The sequence below is a fragment of the Pinus tabuliformis genome, chromosome 3_1, assembly GCF_031772625.1.
Source record: "Pinus tabuliformis cultivar Carrire ecotype Pingquan chromosome 3_1, CPIR1, whole genome shotgun sequence".
In the NCBI taxonomy this organism is placed as follows: domain Eukaryota; kingdom Viridiplantae; phylum Streptophyta; class Pinopsida; order Pinales; family Pinaceae; genus Pinus; species Pinus tabuliformis.
In genome coordinates, this window is record NC_142301.1 from 434,828,687 (window position 1) to 434,845,333 (window position 16,647).

Sequence of the window (16,647 nt, forward strand, 5' to 3'; positions counted from 1 at the left end):
GTGTAGATCTAAGGATTACCTGGATCACTGCTTATTCTTCCAACACATGTAGAGTTTATATGTGCTGCTTATTTTCCAACGCATGTAGAGTATGGGGCATTCATAATTTCCAAAGAGATTATGTGAATCTAAGGAGGTTATGTGGATCATTGTGGTGTTTATTCTTCCAACACATGTAGAGTTTATATCTGTCGCTTATTCTTCCAATGCACGTAGAGTTTAGGCACAATCTAACTTATAAAGGAAATGACTTTTCTCACTAGAATCCAACCATACAATTTCAAGCAAGATTGTGTTTTTTGTTGCTTAAAGTACATTTTAGAATGAATAAATGGATTCAACACCGTGAAAAACCCTTGGAGCACTAGAATTCTACGATTTTTTTTTTGTGTCTAGATTTTGGTTAAAATCCAAAAAGGCTATTTAGTCTATTAGTTAGCCTACATGGTAGAGTTTATATCTCCACTGATACTAGACAAAATGTGGTGAATCATCATTATTATGCACTAACAAATAGAGCACAACATATGTAATGCATAAGAGAGGCTTTAATAGAATCAATAACTTCTATAGATTAGTTGTTACTACTACACTCGATACAACTATTCATAAATGCAACTAACAAGGCGAAACATATAGTTCACCAAACCACTCTAGCTAAGATCATTTGACAAATACAAGGAAGTAGAGTCAACACACGTTCTTCTTTGAGGGTAACATTCTTGAAGAAGTTAAAGATTACAAGTACCTTGAGATTGATTTCAACAACAAGCTTAATCAGGAGGATTGCAGGAAAAAGAGAATTTTAGGAGGGTGGAAAACATTATATGCTCTTCAAAATAGATGTAGAAAGACAAAGTTAAGGAATTGGAAAATGACTAAAGTACTTTTTGGACTCCTAGTTTATCCAGTGTTACTATATTGGTGTCAATTATGGGCTAGCAGTACCCTCGCCTCAAAATGGAAACAAATTGAGAAAATCCAAAAATGTATGATCACCAACAAGTTCAAAATAAAAAGTTCGATTCCTTATGAGATAATGTTGACTGAAACAGGAGAAACAGGAGCAACTCCCATCGAAGCAATTTTTATGGTGCGTCTTATAAGATATCTAAAAAGAATTGAGCAACTAGGGGTAGGTAGACGACCTAAAGTTATCTTCGATGAAGGCACGAGTGAAAGCAAGATAACATGGATGAGACAAAACAAAAAATGGATGCAAAAATGGGATATCTACCTCAATGTTTGTCCCTCAAATAGCAAGGAGTTAAATAATTTTGTTATGGAGAAGTTTCGTAAGCATATATGGGGAAAATAGTTGGTCAGAAAGAAGAAGTAATATGTTGAGGAATTCAACCCCACTTGTGATCTCCATAAAAAAGAGTACATTGGAGCTAGCATTTCGTGGAGAGCAAAGATTCTTATTGCTCAATTAAGAACTAACTCGCATCAACTTTGGTGTGAAATGGGACGGTGGAAAAGACCTAAAAAAGCTAGGGAAGATCGAGTGTGTACTTTTGCAATTATGGGGCAATGGAACCAGAAAAACATTTCCTTTAGAATGTGATGCTTTCAAAGACATCAAGGACAATTATGACAATATATTAGCATTAGTCCCTTTGCATTGTCTTTGCAGCGAGGGGACTGTTAGAAAGTTGGGTCAACTCATCATCACTTTGAATAAGAAAATGATTGAATTGCAAAAGACGAAAAAAATGGAAGCTGGGGTCCCATAGAGTATTTTTAGTCTAGTGGAAGTTAAAATATCATTCATTTATTCATTCAATATATGATGATTTCAAAAGTTGAAATTTTCAATTTAAAAAATATTTTAATCTAACTAGCACTAATTAAAACTAAATAAAAATGAATTTATCATTAACTCCACTCATAAAAAAATATTTTTTTATAAATTAAAAATATATTTTTTATTGAAAAATTTTTGTTTTGATTTTTTTTAATACATAATTAAATGAAAAAATAATTATAAGCCTATACTAACTTAGATCTATATTAACTCCTAATCTACAAGTGTTGAGAGGGATCCATTTTTTTTTCTTCACACTGTTAAAAAGAGATTTAATCCTCTGAAACTTAGTAGATCCCAAAATAAAATATATTTAAATTAGTTTAACTATTTACTTTTAAATAAACCACGTAACCATGAATTAAAATTCAAAAATATTATTATTATTTTTTTATTATATTTTGTTTTGATTCAAAATATTAAATATTACCACATCTCTAATCTTATTCGCACAATAATGGTCAATAATTTAGTTAAAAAAATAATTACAATATATTAACTCCGACTGTATAATCATTTCACTTAATCGATATTCGGAAAAAAAAATAAAAAATAAAAATCTGAATAGGAAAATGTGTAAAATTCTCGGACTGGCACGGAGGTGCTCTCTTCTTCTTTTCTTTCCGTAGAGCATTGATGTTGTATTTATCCATTTTCATCTTCATTTTCATTTTCTTCAAGCTATTTCGACGTATTTGACAAAAACACGGCAGCAACAATGCCCTCATATGGGCCTATCTAGGAGACCATGATTTCCGTAGAGCATTGATGTTGTATTTATCCATTTTCATTTTCATTTTCTTTTTCTTCAAGCTATTTCGACGTATTTGACAAAAACACGGCAGCAACAATGCCCTCATATGGGCCTATCTAGGAGACCATGAAATCATGCCAATCATTATTATGTCATTGATAATCATTCCCTGCATATGGCGATGTTACTGCTGGAAAAGAGCGTGAAAATTCCCAATTATGGTCTGGCACAACCCCACTGAGTGCTTGCTCAGAGAAGTTTTTAGCATAACATTACAGGTAACGCGGGAGAATTTAACAGTTTTTCAAATTTAACCTTAGAAGGATATATCAACTACTCTTTTAGGTGACAAATACATCGTTGCTTGGTAGTACAGTTAGATCATTTTAGCCGCTGCTATAAATTATTCTAGCTTTTCAGTCTTTATTAACAAAAACATTTTCGTTACTGTTTTTAAATTATAGATTTTCTTCAAATGAAATCGGTTTGCTCTCATTCTTTGCTGTTCAGTATTGTCTGGGTAAATTATTTCTAAAATCAGAGTTTTCCATTACGTGAACTTAAATTATGTAGAATGGATTTTCTATCAGTGGCTGGGAAGCTGAGGTTTCGCATTTCTAATCTTGAATTTCAATTTATGAAAATATGGCCGTCTTTCACTTTTTTCCCAGCTGTGATTGAGAAAGAATGCGCCTTTAATCGTCTGTCGGGCTGTACTTTTGCAGTAACTTGGAGTGGTTGTTGTGACAATAATCTATGTTCAAATCCTGCTGGGCATGCCCAGCCAGGGGTTTGCTGGATGTGGCTATTGATATTGATATAGCCTTCAGGCAACTATTGAAATTACAAAATGTTTCATTCTTTGTCTTAGTGAGGAGGGTGGGACGGCTTAATTCTATGTTTAGCATCTGTAATAAATAAGGTTCCCATCTAAAAGAAGAATGTGTGTCCTCATATCTTACATGAAGCAATTGCCTTGCATTTTGTGTTTTTTGTCAAGAAAAATGTCAGGGCCCACCTTTCCCATAATAGCTCCATGGAGAGTGGTTCAATTGCCAACCACAATAGCATAATCCACAGGGATTTATTTGGCCTCAAACCTTAGCGAGAATAGAACCATAGACTTCGTGGTGAACTCCGCCTTGAAACAGTTGGCTCTAACCAATTGAGCTAACCCACTAGGGTACCATGCATATTGTGTCACAGATGAGGGGGTACCATGCATATGGTACCATGCATATTGTGTCGCAGATGAGGAGAACATGGTAACACATTCCAACTAAAATAAAAAAAGGTTAGAAATTAGGAAGAAGTTTGGTCTAACGATGGAGTAGATCAAAGCAGCCCCACAAACGAACGAATCTATAGAGGAATCATTGTTCAATCAGAAGCCACAAATTTGGTTTTAAGCATTCCTATCACAATTACTATGTCTGGCTTCAAAGGAAGGTTTCTTGTTTGTGTTTTCAGGGTAATATTAAATTACTTCATTGGGCATTATTCTTGTCACACTTGAGTGATGATATGCTTATGGGGACTACCTTGCCGCCTACACCTACCTACAAGTCAGTGAGAAAAAGCCTTCAATCCCACAAGGTGTGGTTGGTGGCAGGGAACTAAGAGAAGGGGCTATCACACTAATCCCGACTCTCTCTGTTTGAGCTATCTCCTAGGTTAGGTTAACTAAGAGAAGGGGCTATCACACTAATCACGACTCTCTCTGTTTTAGCTATCTTCTAGGAAAATTGTTAGAGTTAAATAGATTATCTTTTTAAGATTTATAAGCAAAAAAAATGATATGAGCAATAACCATCATAAGATAAGTATGAAATAGATAAACAGCCAATGCCTTCCAAGTATTTGCTCTTTAAGAAATGAAATTGTATTTTACTTAAAATGAAGTGAAATGCTTTCAAATGGAAAGCCAAAATAACCCTGAAAAGTGAAACACTAAATTGTTAACACAAGATATTATAAATGCTTTCGAGATGAATAAGTCTACAAATCAAAGCATGGAAACTATCTTGGTCAAAAGGATTAAAAAATAACTCAAATGTTAGACCAAGATGACAACAAAATATGTTACAAAAATAATCTACAAGAGGCTAGGCCAAAGAGTATGAACAAACTCTCCTCTTTGACTAGCCATGACTTAGCTCTTTGAAATAGCTAGATATTGATAAATGAAGTACAATACGTAAACAATAAATTTTTCCAAGTTTGATATTTTGATGCAAGAAATAAAAGCTTTAAGAAACTTGAAAGAATCCCTGCAAGACACAAATAAGATATAGATGAAACTTTGGAATTCAAAACATGCGGGTTCTCCTTGAATATTTTTCAAGAATGGGTTGATTCCTCCGAGAATTTCCCCTCACGCTTGAAAAGCTTGACCAAATAATAATTCATCTACAAAACTTCACCACAAATCATTAAATTGACATGAAATTAAATACGTGCAGTGGAAAGAATTCCTAGAGATACATCTATTATCCACTAGAAGATTTCTTTTCCTAAAGCAAATAATTAATTCTTATGCTAATATGAGATAACTGCATACTAACATAACTTGAAACAAGCATGAAAGAAATAATGAAATGAAGAAATAAACAGAAGCATAACAACAAGTCAAAAATACCACACATGCAAGGAGAAGAACACCATCACGCTTTACCCCCAAAACTGTTGTATTATATTGCAAGTAGTGAATACAATCCCGCAGAGTCTCCTCAAGCACAATAGCTCTATTACATGATACAATGTGAGAGCCCATGGCTCTATTATATAGAAAGTTGAGAGCAAATCCCAATGAAGAATGACAATGGCAAATGGCATTGGAGCCAATTCCAATGTAGAAGTGATTAAACAAGTGGCATGAGGTGACAATCCCAAAGTGAAATTCGAATTTGTTGAATGGAGCTCCAATGCCAAGTGTAAAAATTGAATTCTGGCAAGTGGACATCATTTTTTTTTTCCCTTCTGTGCCAAATTCGAATTTTATGATAGAATGACAAATGTATATGGGTGGTAACCCATGTGGGGACAATTTCCCACAAAAATCTCCACCAAATATTGTCTCAAATCCACCCAAATGTGCATTGACTTTACAAATTCGAATTTCCAAGCAAGTAGTTTTCTCCTTTAATACCAGAAATTCGATTTTATTTGAGTACGTCTTTTCCTTGATTTTAGGAGTCCACATCACCTTGGGACTTCACTTTAAATCCTTCATAATTTTCCACCTCATTTCCACAACATTTAGCATGCGTGGATATTTATTTTTCTCTATTTATTTAATTTCTGACTTAATTAATTGCCAAATTTCCCACTAAACTTAGGAAAAGTGGGTTTTGAGGGTTCAAAACACATTTTTAACCCATCAAAGTGTGTCATAGTAGAATTTTGAGGGTGAGAGGTGTAAATTTCATTACTCATACCCCATACAACTTCTCTAGACTACACTTATTACAATTTAAATACAACTTTATTTGCAATTTTTGACCTGTGGAAAATCTAAAAAATTAAAAAATGACTACCTAGACCTAACCAAATTCCACGAATTTTTTTGTGTGATCTAGTATGGTAATATATATTGGTTCTAGACACCAAGATGTGTTAGGGGTTCAACCTTCAAACCGTCACCCCGACTTTGGGGTAAAAAGTGAGTGAAAAAACCCAGAAAATTATCCGCCTTTGGAAAAGAAGGGATAATTAACTGGATAAAAAAAAGCACTCCAAAGTGTACTCATTTGTTGATCGAGTCCCAACAGCCTGTTACAGACTCAAAAACTCATCATTACTAGTATCACTTATTACAATTCCCTGCAAAGTGTGGAATCTGGGTACAAGAAAGATGATGAGAAGATAGAAGTAGAGTTAAAAAACTCTATTAACTGATGATATCTGATGGTACAAGTGTCCTCTAGATCATCCTTGGGCATGGAGTCTTCATATAATCATTAGGTGTCACTCCAGTGGTCAACAGGGACGACGGGGAATTATATACGTCTAAGGAAGGTACAAATGTTTTTTTGCTAAATTTTGTTAGTAGGTGTTGAAGGTTGGGTGGGAAGGCTTTGTGGCTGGTTAGCTCCAGCAGGAGTTTGTGCAGCCAATGGCCATATGTTCCCTCAAACGAAGGTTGCTAGAAAGGTCAAAGATTGTCATCGACATGGAAATAATGCATTCTAGTTTACTAGGCTTTTAGATTGATTTCGACCCCTGAAGGAGTCTATTACAATTATTGAAGCTAGATAAGTGATTGGATGTCTTTATTAAGACTAGATGACTTTGTTTTGTCAAGGGATTGTTTGGTAAACTTATCCTTTTGCGTAGGTTGAGAAGTTGCCATAGTACACTGGGGTTTTCAAGATTTGCAAAAAGACGCATATGGAGGCCGAACTAGTAGTACTGTGATTTTTTTTTGATATAACAGGTCTTATTTCTTGGAGCACAACTTGCCAGAAACTCCCACTATTTTTCAAATGTTTGGCATACAAACCATCATGTACATTAAGCTTTTGACTACAATGTAATACATGACCTTTTTCAAATAACCTTTGTGAAAATTCGGAGGCCTGAATCCTATTGCAACAACTGGAAATAATTCTCCTAATTGTTAAATTATTTTTTAACAATTTATTTACTGCTACAAAAAACACTGAATCAATCACATTGCAACCTACACAAATAAAACTGCGGAAGAAATAAACACTGGAAGAAATACTAGCACATACCAATGTTTTAAAACTCCGACTCCGACTCCGACTTGGCCGAGGGTCGACTCCGACTCGGTATCGACTCGGCCGGCTCGATTTCAATGACTCGGTCATTGTAAAAAATACATTAAATATTTATTTTTTATAAAAACACATAATTTTAAAGATTTTCATTCATGTTTCCAAACACACAGCATTAGAATATAGATAGAAAACAACATATGATCAAAGTAGGCTCATGAATATATCCATTATATCAAAATGGCACCCAATGCATTGTCCAATACATACACGATGATGATATAGAGATCAAAACAAAAACACATAACCAAGGAGGCTATAAATGGCCTCTACAACAAAAGTCCGTGACCAGTACTACTGGCTACTGCTAGAGTTGCCAACATCATCTGGTTCAATGTTACTTGGAAGTTGGGAGCAGGAGCGAAAGTGGGGAGCGAGAGCGAAAACGGGAGTGGGAGCGACATTTTCAGAAGCTCCTGGTTTGGGAGCGAATGCCAGAGGAGTTCGACAACCAATGTCACTAACATCAAGGTACATAGAGGGATTGGTGCTCTTGATTAAATACGAGTTCCATACCCTAATACATGACAAAATACAATGGAAACATTGCAATCCTCCAATCCTGAAATCCTGAAAAACTCATAAGTCTGCTGGATTTTGAATGAAATCTAAAATTCTACTTTCTCCATATGAAATCCAATGAGGCCGAAACCACTCTCAAACATCCCGAGTCATTTCATGGTAATGTTAAAAATTTAAGTAAAAGGATGAAAATGAAGATTAAGGAGAATGTCACTTTTACTTTAAGAATTTAATATTACCATGAAATTTGAATAGCATATCAATAGTAGAGAGCATTTGAGTGTGTTAAATAGGGTTTGGGAGGGGGAATGGACCCCAAATAACATTTAACTAATTCATAAAACACATTGGAGTTCAAACCAATCAGCAAACACTTCAAAATTTCATTAAAAAAATGTCAAATGGCTGTTTTGATGGGGTTACAGGCCACTGGTTATGACTCGGCCAAGTCAATACAGAAACGGCCGAGTTGGCCGAGTCAGCCATGACTCAGCCTACTGAACCGTTTCCTCCACCGAGTCACATTTCTGGGCAATGAAACAGATCAACTCGGCCGTTTCCTTTTCGAATCGACCGAATTTTAAAACTATGGCACATACATAAAGTGACACAGTTATTTTTGGACCAATGTCCCCGGAAAAACCCAACTTGGGAAAACCGGTGCAACAACTGAGGGTTTTATTATTATGCAGCAGTGAAATAATCTGAGTACAACTGGATGCCGAAATTGGCAATCCTACAGAGAAATACTGGCAAGAAAATCTAGTGAGGAGAAATTCCTCACTCCACAGGCAAATCTTAACACTGACCTCAGCTCAAATTGAGCTGTCCAAACTGCCTTTGCGCAGTCATTGCGTCACCCTAGCGCAGTTACTGCTGCTCTTAGCTTGGAACAACTTCTCCTCAAGCCGTCTGTCTACCCAATGTCTAGGAAACCGTTTCTCCTGGCCTCTGGAACCTTTGCTCAACTTCTAGCACTGAAATTCTGCTTCTCCCCAACAATTCGACTTTGCCTCTAGAGGCTACTGCGCTGCTCTGCGTTAGCCTCACTGTGGCTTCTCTACCTCTTTGCAAATGCACTCATTGGATCAGGAAATATTACTTCGGTTTCACTGTCCCTTCCCCTCTCTCACTGCTTCGATTTCTCTGGCTCTCTCTCCGGCAACTGAATGCTGCTACTCAGGAAATCGATCTGCTCATGAGATCGAATTGCACAAGAAATTTCTCCAAGCCCCATCGAATTTTTTCTTATAATCCTTTGTTGAGACTCCAACGACCAAAATTAGATCTTGTTAATTTTAGATAACAATGGTATGTTCTATGCTTTAGCACAATTTACTTCAATGTTCTTTATCAGCCCAATGACAATTTCCAGTTATATTTAATAGCAATCACATTAACTTAAACACATTGAGTAAATGCAGATAAAACATAAAAACATGTGCAGAAGACAAGCCAAGACAAGAGGACACAAGATGTGGTGGATGCCAAGGAAAAACCCCAATGTGGGGAAACCCTTTGATCAAATATTCTTAATATTATTCAATAGTTCAACAGAGAGAGAGAGTACAAATATCAAATTAACTTGCCCAAAACAATCTTGTCAAAATCAGTAGTCAACAACAGTCAACTATAGCCCTAACCAGAAAGTCAACACTGGTCAAAGCAACCCCAAAATGTCCTCCAAGCAGCTTGATCAACAGAAGATCAATTCGGCCTTCCAAGAGAGTCAAAGTCAACCCAAAATAGTTTGGTCAAACTAGTCAAAGGAGAGAGAAAACACAACTATAAATTTTGCAGTGAAATTTGAAGTCAACACTGAAGTCAACCTTGGTCAAACTGTCCCAAACTCCTCGAAATTTGTGCCAATAAATGTGGCCTTCAAAAATCGGATTTTTGCCCTAAAAAATGAAGTCAACGCTGGTCAAAGGAGCCCTGGTCAACGCTGGTCTGTTTTCCTAAAATTCGACCAGCAAACAAACCCAGAAATTTGTCCTCCTTTCACATGTGGGAAGTAGAGAAGGCTGCCTCCAAGCTGTACGAACCAATCAAGAGAGGAGAGAGAGAGATATGTGATGAGATGAGTGTTGTCCAAATGAGGAGAGAGGTCACTCTTATTTATATACTTCGTTGAGGGTGAGGAGACATATCTATTGGGCTTTTGAGCCTACATTTGACTGAGGCCGACCTTGACAATTTATGCATGAGAGAGAATAAATTCAATATTCCATTTCTCCTTGTCAGAATGAGATGATCTTTATATCAAAATTGGATCTCTTGAAAAGAGGAATCCAATGCAATAATCACCTCCATCATATGAGTTGTCCTAAGGTGGAATTTGGCTCTAGTTGCCAATTTTAACACTCCCTCTTGACTAGGAAGAATTCCACTTGCCAATCCATCTGTCATCATGCCATCCTGTCATCTTGTACCATCCCTGTTATCACTGCCCTGCTCTGCTCTGCTGAACCATGAAGTAATAATGAAGAAGTGATCGAGAGTGAGTCATCAGATCGTACCACTCTTCACTGACAAAAGTCATTCCTTGATCCCAGATCAAGTTGTTGAACACCATGCATCCTAGTCATATGGAGTACGGCAGTACACGATGCGTCCATCAGTAGTGCTATGGTTCCTAACCATCTTTTCCCAACTCATTGGCCAAATGAGAGGTACTTCCCATGAGTCCCGGACTCTATGGGTAGGATGTGTGATGGGGCATCGACAGGAGAAGGTGAACCACTCATCCTGCCGATAAGCCATAGGAGAAGGTGAACCACTCATCCGATGCATATGCTAATCATAGGGGAAGGTGAACCACTCACCTTACATACATGTGTCCGGGTAGGGGAAGGTGAACCACTCACCCTACACACATGTCAACCATAATGGGGTATCACAAGGGAAGGTGAACCACTCACCCTGTATCTAGCACACCACTAGGGGAAGGTGAACCACTCACCCTATGGTCGTTCATAGTGTTACGAACATAAAATTGTATAAAATAAAGTAAGCATAAATAAATATAAATAATGAATAATTAAAATAATGATTATTAATAGTCATTAGTTAATTGAAAAGGCATGTCTAAAAGACATGCCCAATCATGAAAGGACACCTGCCTAAGTGTATATAAGCAGGGCCTCATTGTAACATTCGATCATCTCTTGTACATTTATATATATTAATAAAATATTACTTACAAATATATTTGTGTATTTTTACATTTAAAGTCAACAAGCTATAAGTTTTGTTGCTTCAGTGGTACCAAAGCCATGTTTGTCTTTGAAAGTTATCCGCCGCACAATATAACCATGCAAGTCTTTGAATGTTGTTCGCCACACAATATAACCATGCAAGTCTTTGAACGTTGTTCACCGCACAATATGCCATTACGTTTACATCCTGAATTCATTGAGCAGTTTAGTAAAATTCAAGAAAAGCTTCAGCAATGGGAAATATTATATGCAAAAGTTACAGCACGTCTAAAGGAAATCAATAATAAGGAAGATGATAGCGATGGTGAAAATTATCAAGATGATGATTCCAATGAAGCTGATATAGATCAAGATGAGGATCCAGATGAAGCTGGTCTTGATGTGGATGAGGACTATCTTGAGAAATAAGAAGATGAACAATATCATAACAATGAGGAAGATGCTGAAGAAGACATTGATGATGATGAAGAAGAAAATGTGGAAGAAGAAAAAGAAGAAGATATTTGTGACGATAATTATGAAGATGATATGTTTGAAAAAGAAAAAGTGGATTATGGGAAAGAGGAGGAAGAAAACCATGATCAAAATAATGAAGATAATGCACAAAACATTATATTTAATAATGAAGAAGATAAACTTGATCATAATGAAGAAGATCCACATGAAGATGAAGTCAATGACGATTGTAATGAGGAGGAAGATAGAGGAAACCATAATGATAATGAAGATACCGTGCAGTGTAGTGTTGAAAACCAGGGAAACATATTCAGGGCGTTTGTTTTTTCCTAGCTGGATTCGATCCTCCTGCAGAAATCAAGTATGATATTTGGATTCAAAATAATGGTGGATTCAATGTGGGTCGATATGATGCAAGTTGCACTCATATCATTGTACATGGGCTTACATATGATGACCCAATTTGTGTTGCTGCCAAAAAGGACATTGTTGGTTTGGAAAATGTCAAGAGGGCTCTTCAGAAGACTATTCAATATCCAGTGGAGCACCCAGAGAAAATAAGTTTGGCATGTCTCCTTTGAAGGGAGTAATCTTTTACAGCCCACCAGGTTGTGGTAAGACGCTGCTTGCAAAAACTATTGCGAATGAGTGCAAAGCCCATAATTAATAACTATGTGGTTTGGAGAAAGTGAGGCTAATGTTTAAGAGATTTTCAACAAAGCCCGACAGTCAATGCCTTGTGTCTTGTTTTTTGATGAGCTTGATTCTATTTGTTATGTAGTATTCTTCTCGAAGGTGTACAAAAAGAAATCACTTTAGGCTGTGGATGACAAACAACCCTAACAATAAAAATGGCAGTTAAACAGTATGGATCTGCAACAAATGATAGAAACAAAACCTGCCAAAGCCATGATCTATGCAACAGATCTAGTTAAACAACAAAATGAAATAAGCACAAGTAACTCCAACAATCCAATGGAAACCAGATATATAAAGAAAATATTTTATTAAACAACACTGTGAAGGGAACAAATAATGTTACCAATCCCCCTCTATGGGATGGGTTGTTGGCTGTCCTCAATGTATTTAGCTTTTGTAGAGTCTCTCTCCTCTATAATGTGTAAAACCCAGCAAATGAAATGTTTGAGCTCAATGAGAACTCAAATGGAAAAGAAAAATTGTGTGCGACAATGATAATAATCAGAGTTGCAACAATGAAAATAATCGAAAGTGAAGAATGAATGTAAAACCATTCTATTTATAACAAAATATTAGGTTATCCTCGAATAATGAGCAATAATAAAATATTATTAACCCCATTTTATAATTAACCATTTGGAATATTTTATTATATTTGGTTAGAGGGAAAAAGTATTTAAACTTTTATTTATAAATAATAAATAAATAAATGATTTATTTATCATCTCAAAAAATATGGTTAAGGAATAACAAACAAATAATGATTTATTTAAATATTCCTAGGGGATTTAGTCAAACTTGACAAGGAATAATAACTAATTAGTGATTAATTAATTATTCCTAGAGAAAAATAAGATAATTAATGATTTATCTATTTATTTCTCATAACTGGGTCAAATGTGACAAGGAATATTAATTAAACAATGGTTTAATTAGTTATTCCTAGAAGATAATTAAATAAACAGTGATTTATTTAATTATTCTTCATGGGTTTAATGATAAACGACTTAACAAATGTGGTTTATCAAGTAATTTCTCACAATGAAAGCAATTTTACTATGGTAAAGTTGGCCCTACATGGTGTACTTCGATCCATCTAGTAAATTATGGCTAGATGATGAATTTTTTGTGACAACAGATTGCCCCCCAACGTACGAGTGTTAGGAGAAAAACGTATGATTGAAGTACGTTGTAAGGACACAATCACTAGACAACGAAGTGGAGAGAGAGACAGAGAAAGACCAATGGAGTTGAAGCGAAAGAGGATAGCAACCTACCTAAATGCATGACATAAATAAATACGCGCAAATCAATGGGATATGCTATGGGTAAAATTTCTTAAGGTAGAGTGCATTACGAGGATTAGGAAGGAGTTGGCCTTCAAAATCCTCCAGGAGATATGCCCCCTTGCCTAAGTCCTTACGAATGATGTAAGGTCCTAGCCATAATGATTCGAACTTCCCATGTCCCAGGGTATCATGGGCCTGGTCATACACTAGAACAAGATCACCTTCATGGAAGGCACGAGGGTTGACTTTTCAGTCATACTGGGCTTTGGTGCGCTTTTTGGCCGCTTCAATGGTTTGCAAAGCAACACAACGGTCTTCAGAGGCGCGTTCAAGCATGATAAGTCTTTGTTCTAATGGTTGGGTGTCAGGGAGAAGTTCAATAGCTAGGTGAAGGGAAGGGATCTTACACTTGATTGGTAAGACTGCCTCCTTGCCAAAAACAAGGTGGAAAGGAGTGAACCCGGTGGCGGTTTTGACAGAAGTTCTATAGGCCCACAAAGTTGGGAAGAGCATAAGGTGCCAGTTGGTCTTGTGCTTATTCACTGTTTGCTGAAGCATTGTTTTGAGAATCTTGTTGACTGCTTCAACCTGTCCATTACCTTGGGGGTAATAAGACGATGAATACTAGTGTTGGAAGCCCAACAGTGAGGATAACTCACGCCATACCTCATCTTCAAAATGTCGGCCATGGTTAGAGACCAATTGTTTCGGAACCCCGAATCAAGCGATAACATGGTTAAAAAAGAAAAGGGTTGCGGTAGCCGCCATGTTGTTGGACGTTGGCATGACCTCAGCCCATTTGGTAAAATAGTCAACTGTATCGATAATATACTTATGGTTATTAACAGATGGTGGTCGACACTCCATAAAGTCAATGGCCCATTTACAGAAAGGACCAACTACGATGACAGGATGGAGGGGAGCCGGTGGGGCTCTTGCCTTTGGGGCAAAATGTTGGCAGTTGGGGCAGTGTTTGACTGCCTCAATGCAATCGCTGAAGAGAGAAGGCCAAAAGTAACCAACGTGCATGAATTTTTGGGCAGTGGCCATACCGGAGAGGTGACCACCACAAGCGCCACTGTGATAGGCGTTTAGCACTTGCTCTGCTTCAAGATGGGTGAGACAACGACAAAGGATAGAATCCACATCGCGACGATAAAGATCATCACTGATGAGAAGGTAGCGAGGGGCCTGGTATCGAATTCGTTGTCGATCATCATGAGTAAGATGGGGGGCGAACTTCTGGGTTCGCAAATATGTGAGAATATCTCTGTACCAAGGATCATCCAAAGTGATGATGAACAAGTGTTCATCGGGGAGCTTGTCATTATTCGACGGATCACGTGCACTAGTGGTAATTGAGAAATGAGTTCAGCGAGGGCCAAACCTTTCTTACTCTTAGGTGTAACAAAATCAAGATCGAACTCCTGGAGGATGACGATCCAACGTGCGGACTTCCCATTAATGATTTGTCGACTCAATAGGAAGGTCATGGGGTTGGAATTTGTTACGACCATGGTGGTACGCGTAAGGATATAGTGACGAAGCTTTTGGACGGAGAACACTACAACCAACACCAACTTCTCTTTGTGAGAGTAGTTCATAGGGGGACCTACGAGGTTCTTATTGACATAGTAGATAGCGTGCTCATTCTGATCATCATCTTCTTGAATAAGGACCCCAGCGATCGAATGGGCGGAAGCTGAGATGTACAGGATGAAATCCTTTGTGAAGTCAGGGGGATTGATCAAGGGAGCGGAAGTGAGAGCATGTTTCAGGGCATCAAAAGACTGTTGAGCGTGATCATCCCAAACAAATGGAATGGTTGAGCGAAGGAGTCTAAGAAACCCATGCGCGGTGGTCGCATAGTCAGGCATGAACCTATGAAGGAAGTTGGCCTTGCCTTGAAGGCTTTGTAATTGGCGCAAGGTACGAGGAGGTGGCAACTCAAGAATGGCTTGAACTTTCAGGGGGTCAAGAGTGATACCGTCCTTCGACACAATGAAGCCTAACAAACGATCGATAGGAACACAAAAGATGCATTTCAACAGATTAAGGCAGATGTTATACTTGCGACATTGGAGGAAAATGGTGTACAAATCATGAATATGTTGCGCCCGAGACCTAGAGCAAGTAGTGAGATCGTCAAGGTAAGCAAGGATAAGGTGCGCCAAGTCATGAAAATAGTATGACATGGCCTGTTGAAATGTGGCTTCGGCGTTCTTTAAGCCGAATGGCATGACCCTATATGCAAAGGTTCCCCACAGACTAATGAACGCAGTCTTTAACTGATCGGCACGGCAGATACTGATCTGGTTGTACCCGAGAATCCATCCATAAAGGATAAAATCTCATGCCCCGCACACTCATCAATGATTTGATCAATAAAGGGTGTGGGAAAGTTGTCTTTGGGACAAGCTTTGTTCAGGTTGCGAAAATCCGTGCAGACACGAATGGTGCCTTGCTTCTTGAGAATAGGAACCGGGTTGGATACCCATGTGGTATACTCAATGGGATAGATGAAATTAGCCTGCTTGAGCTTGTCGATCTCAGCTTTTATGGCCTCATGACGAGAAGGGTGAATGGGTCTCAACTTCTGACGGACAGGAGTGGCATCAGGCCATGTGTCGATATGGTGTTCAACAATGGCGGGATCAAGTCTGGGCATCTCTGAGTAAGACCAGGCGAAAACATCACAAAATTCTTTGAAGAGCTTGGTGTAAGCTTCAATTTCTTCCGGGGTGCACTGTGCCCCCAAGGTAATGTTTTCTTCGATCCCTGGTTTATTGGAAATGTTGATTTTGATAGTAGGAGAGATGTTGGCCATATTCCCTTCTTTGAAAGCATATGGGGTAGGGATGGGATGTCTAAACCAATCGACTTCACCATGGATGAAGTCTTTTGATTCCACAACATATTGGTCATGAGACTGCTGTGGCAGGAAGTACGCATGATGGTGCATATCATCCCAAGGGTAATCAGGGGTAAACGTAGCTTCATGATGTCCTCATTAGAATGGAAGATGAGCGGACGGAAGGAAGACTGACTACATGATGCGGCGGTAGTACCTGGTGCATCATCATGAGAAAGAAGGTTCACATAC

At 37.8% G+C, this 16,647-nt stretch overlaps 1 protein-coding gene across 5 annotated transcripts in view; it reads left to right on the forward strand.

Annotated features, from left to right (window-relative positions):
* The first annotated feature begins 2,504 nt into the window (after window positions 1–2,504).
* LOC149187621 (uncharacterized) overlaps window positions 2,505–16,647 on the forward strand; it is a 227,300-nt gene continuing 213,157 nt past the window's right edge. For all 5 annotated transcript variants that reach the window (XM_089411408.1, XM_089411409.1, XM_089411411.1 and 2 more), the window contains exon 1: window positions 2,505–2,839. The gene's annotated coding sequence lies outside the window, so the exon portion shown is untranslated. The remainder of the gene's footprint in view (window positions 2,840–16,647) is intronic.